The sequence below is a fragment of the Brassica napus genome, chromosome C1 (genome assembly GCF_020379485.1).
Source record: "Brassica napus cultivar Da-Ae chromosome C1, Da-Ae, whole genome shotgun sequence".
NCBI classification, from domain to species: domain Eukaryota; kingdom Viridiplantae; phylum Streptophyta; class Magnoliopsida; order Brassicales; family Brassicaceae; genus Brassica; species Brassica napus.
The window spans coordinates 37444932-37450931 of record NC_063444.1 but is presented as its reverse complement, the minus strand read 5'-3'; positions in this window follow the sequence as shown (position 1 = coordinate 37450931).

Sequence of the window (6000 nt, the reverse complement as noted above, 5' to 3'; positions counted from 1 at the left end):
TTTTATTATACATGATTTATATATATATCTATGTATACACAATTATAAAAAATTTATAAATGAAGAAAAATGTTGTTAAATATTTATAATTTTTTTAAAAAAACGTTTTATTATACATAGTTTATTAGTGGAAAATTATAAAAAATTATAAAAATTTTTAAAATTTTTATTATACATGATTTATATATATATATATTTATACAAAATTATAAAAAATTTATAAATATAGAAAAATGTTGTTAAATATTTTTAAAAAATTTTAAAAACGTTTTATTATTTATATTTCATTACTGGAAACTTGAAAAACGTTTTTAAAAATAAAAAAAACGTTTTAAAAAATCATAAAACGTTTTTAAAAATCAAAAAATGTTCCAAAAAAAACTAAAACAACAATCCTAACTTATATATCCTAAACTATCCATTCAATCCTAAAATTTTCAATCAAACAACCTAAAATCCGAGATCTAACTTCCAAAACCCTAAACAATTGATATAAAAGAAGGTTTGGGATGATTCTTACATGATCTGGGGCTTGGGGAAGAGATATGAGGGTGAGAAGAGGATTCGCCGGTGAAGAGAGGTGGAGAAGGGCTGGAATCGCCGGAGAGATGGAGAAATCGCCGGAGAGTGTTCGTTTTGAGAGAGAGGCCGCGGAGATAACGAAGAAGGAAGAAGGAGGGTTATTATATCCGAGGATTCCGACGGACACGGGTTCGTCGGTATTCCGTCGGTATAATTAAAATATACCAAATGCCGATTCGCGAAAATTTTCAAGCGGTTTGGTTCTCCCGGGCAAATTGAATTTCCGACGGAATGTGTCCGTCAGTATATTCCGACGGAATGTGTCCGTCAGTATATTCCGACGGAATGTGTCCTTCAGTATATTCCGACGGAATTCCGACGACTTAGTGTTTAGAGTGTTGATTTCAAGTTTCAAAATGCAAAATCCAAATCTTTGATAATATATATAGTATTCGCATAAAGATTTAACAATAAAAATGTTTTATAACACGATTTTACACAACAACATTTTTTGTAGTGTAAGCTTATATGAATATGATTGTATAAGTATATAATGTTAAGATGAGATGTTATGAAAACAATGATATGCATACATAAATATTTTAATGAGTTGTTATATTTGAACGGTTGCGATCTAATACTATACTAAACACTTATTATGTGTTATTTTCATAGTTTTGGCATCTAAATTTATAGATTTTTATGATTGAAAATTTATAGAAATACATGTCGTCGGTAATTCGTCGGAATATACCGACGACATTCCGACGAACTTGTCCAGTTCGTCGGAATGTCGTCGGTATATTCCGACGAATTACCGACGATCTTTCCAAATTTCAATGAAACCCAATATCGTCGCTATGTCGTCGGTATATTGCGAGGGATTTCCGACGGACCAATAAAAAAAAAAAAAAAAAAAAAAAAAAACTAATCAGAATCTTCTGAATCTTCATCAAACTCCCCAACCTCGGCTTCTGGCTCTGAATGTACGACAGCATCATGTCCAAACACAGTCAAATTCTCAACGAGTTGAACATTTTCCAAATCTTCAACTGCCTGGGCGTTGCTGGTAGACTCTGGTTGCAATGGTTCATCATCATCAGAAGTTCCATCCACTCGTCCTCTTGGGTTGATTTGCGTTACAGTAACCCATGGATCGTCTCTGTACGTCACCCGAGGGTAACTGATGTAGCACACCTATACATATCAATTATACAAGTATTAGTAAAATATATAACATTAATTAATTATATTGGTAAAAAATTATGAATAGATTGACATACCTGATCAGCTTGCGAACCAAGAATGAAGGGATCATAATATTGAAGTTTCCGCCGCGAATGAACTGATGTAACACCAAACGCATCAATCTTCACTCCTCTATCTGGGGTGGTGTCATACCAATCACAATAGAATACTACACAACGCAATCCAACCATTCCAGGAAATTGGATTTCCAATATTTCTTTTATGTTGCCGTAGTAGACATCGTAACCAGAAGAAGATGAAACACCAGCATCATATGTTTTCTTAGAATGACCTTTCCTTGTGAATGCATATCCTCGCGTACAAAATTTAGGATATGATTTGACCACATAGTTTGGTCTCTGCACAAATTCGCGTATCCAATCATCGAACACAAGACCTCTGGCCAAACCATCATTCACCTATAAATTAAAAACATATATGATTGAAAAGTTAATTAGTTTATATATATTAAATTTAAACTAATCATTTGCATAGGGTAATATGATATATGACTCACATAACTACGAAGCCACGCAGCAAATACGTTATCTCTAAGTTGTCGAAGCTCATCTTCTGTTGCATGCCAGTGAGTCATACGCAACTCCGCCATATATACACTATATACAAAAATATTATCAATATGAAATAAATTTATTGAATATTAATCTAACAATAAATGAATAAATATTTTTACCTCTCATATTGTAGAACATCTTCACAGTTGGTGAGCAAATATGTTTGCAAATGAGCGTGCTCAGTGTCCGTAAGTCTCCGCTTCGTGAATTTTCCACTAAGTCGTCCTATTTCCTTGAACATGCTTGGGACAGTAACATGATATGTTGCTCTCTCCCCTCTATCATCATGCCGAGCAGGTCTTCGGTGTTTTGTATGCACTTCTGGTGGAAAATAATTTTCAGCAAAGATTGCAGTTTCTTCATTGATCACCTGTGCCACTATAGATCCTTCCACCCTGCTTTGATTTTTGACCATCTTCTTCAGATGATGCATATAACGCTCAAAAATATACATCCATCTGTACTGCACAGGACCACCAAGTTCCAATTCTCTTGCGAGATGAATAGCAAGATGTTCCATTACATCAAAGAATGATGGAGGAAATATCTTCTCAAGGTTGCACATGCTGACTGGTGCGTTTGTCTTCAAATTATTAATACCCTCTTCAGTCACTACTCTGCTGCATAAGTCGCGGAAGAAAACACTAATCCCTACATAGATAAAAGACATAATTTTCGTAAGTATTAAGTTTTTATAAGCATAATTGTTAAATATAAAAATAAATTAAATTGTAAAAATATAATATACCTGCAATTGCTTCATGAACATTACGTGGCAATAATGCTGAAAAAGCAAACGGAAGGAGGCGCTGCATAATTACATGACAATCATGACTCTTCAAGCCAGTAAACTTTCCTTCGCTTCTATCAACGCAGTTCCCCAAATTTGATGCATATCCGTCCAGAAATTTCACTTTATCTGTAATCCAATCAAAGAACTCTTCTTTTCTAGCACCATCCAGCCGATAAATGGGAAAAGGGGCCGTACCGTTCTCATCAACGTGAAGTTCAGAACGATCACAAATATCGACTAAATCCAACCTTGACTTCAAATTATCCTTCGTTTTACCTTGGATGTTAAGGACTGTGTTCATCAGATTATCGAAGAAGTTCTTCTCAATATGCATGACATCTAAATTATGCCGCAATAGATGACTCTCCCAATATGGCAGATCCCAGAAAATACTCTTTTTGTGCCAGTTATGTAGCTCTCCAACCGCATTGACTCGAATGTTTTCATGTCCACCTACATCTGGCGTCCTTTCTGCATCAAAATACCTAAACTGCTTCAACAAATCTTTCCCACTAACTTCCTCAGGTGGACCATCAAACACCTGCTTGTTCTTCGTAAACGAAGTCTTACTCCTGCGGTATGGATGATCAGGTGGTAGAAATCGTCTGTGACAGTCAAACCAACACGTTTTCCTTCCGTTCTTTAGTTGGAAAGCATCTGTGTCATCTTGACAATATGGACATGATAGCTTCCCATGTGTTGTCCATCCAGATAACATACCATATGCTGGAAAGTCACTTATTGTCCACATAAGTACTGCCCGCATCTGAAAGTTTTCTTTGCACGAAACATCGTATGTCTCAAAACCATGCGCCCATAGTTGTTGCAACTCATATATTAGTGGTTGAAGAAACACATCTAGTGATCTTTTAGGATGATCTGGCCCGGGGACGAGAATTGAGAGAAAAAAAAACTCTCGTCGCATGCACAAGCTCTGCCGTAAGTTGTACGGTGTCACAATAACTGGCCATAGAGAATACTGTCTTCCATGCTTTCCAAATGGGCTGAAACCATCAGTAGATAATCCAAGATAAACATTTCTTCTCTCTTCCGCAAATTCTGGATATGTTGACTGGAAATGTTTCCAAGCCTTCGCATCTGAAGGATGTCTAATCTCACCATTTGTGGAATGCTCTGCATGCCATCTCATTGCTTTTGCTGTGCGCTCACACTGATACAACCTCTTCAATCTTTCCGTCAAAGGCAAATACCACATTCTTTTGAATGGGATCGGAACTCTTCCCCTCGTCTCCTGATAACGAGGTTTCCCACAAAATTTGCATACATTCCGTGTCTCATCCGCTCTCCAGTAGATCATGCAGTTGTCAATACATACATCTATCACTTCATACGGTAGTTGAAGACCTGCAACAAGTTTCTGAACCTCGTAGTATGAACCCGGTGCAAGGTTATCCTCAGGTAGAATACCTTTGACAAAATCAGTAATCGCATCCATACATTCTTCAGCCAAATTATAGTCTGTCTTAATACCCATTAATCTAGTTGCAGATGATAAGACTGAATGACCATCTCTACAATTTTGATACAAAGGTTGTTTTCCTGCATCCAACATGTCAAAAAATCTCCTAGATTCGGGATTTGGTTCTTCCCCTCTATAATGATCATGTACCATCTGCTCAGTACCTACACCATAATCTATATCCGTTCTAGATTCTTCTAACCTAATATCAGGCTGAAGTTCACTAACAGGCTGAGGTTCGCTAGTACTACCATATTCATAACCAGTTTCCCCATGAAGGTACCAAACTTTATAATTACGTGAAAACCCTTTCATATACAAATGAGTCCAAACATCAAATTCTTTTATAACCTTATTATTATTGCAAGAAGAGCAGGGACATCTTAACATACCACTTTTTGCATCCGGTTGCTGTTGAACAAGCCTCATGAATTCTCCAATCCCTTGAACGTATTCTTCCGTAAGCAAATTGGTGTTCGGATCCAAATGAGGTTTATCCATCCACGAACGATAATAAACTTCTGAAGACATGATTTTCACGGAATTGTTATGACTAAAGAGAATGAAGAGAGAATGAAGTGTGAATGAGTTGAATGAGGAGGGGTTGTATTTATAGGAAATTGCTTACGGCCCTCCGACGACTTTCCGACGAAATTCCGACGGATGTAAAGCAGTCCGTCGGAATTCCGTCGGTATTGTCCAATCTCAAACGGCTATACAACGGTCATATATATTTGTCGGCAACGGTCACATGGTTCGTCGGAAATTCGTCGGAAAATACCGACGGAATTCCGACGACTTTACTGTTAATCGGAATGTCGTCGGAAATTCGTCGGAATATACCGACGAACTTCCGACGACTACAACGGTTACATATTTTATCGGAATGTCGTCAAAAAGTCGTCGGAAAATTCCGACGACCCTTGTTTCGTCGGAATTCCGTCGGAATTCAGAAATGGCCGACGGAATTCCGACGACTTCATTTTTTTGGATTTGGTCGGAAATTGGTCAGTAATCCGTCACAAATGTCCGACGACATTGATGTCCGTCGGAACCTCCGTCGGAATTCGGCGTGTTTTCTTGTAGTGTGTCTCCCTCCTAACCCTAATATAACATAGACGAAAACACCAATTTCCTCTCTCCTCTTCGTACGGCAGGAGGCTGTGACGACGCTTCTTCTCATGACTGAAAAAGACTGTTGGTGCAACAGTAAAATGGTGTGTTGAGAGATGGGTTAGAGCATGCGCAATGGTGAGATTCATTGGAGTCTTTAGCGACAAGGGCATTTCGGATTAATCCTGGATATTTTGGATTTAAAAAAAAAAAAAAAAAAAAAAAAGATGACCATTCACGGACCGCCACATAGTCCTGGGGACCCGTAA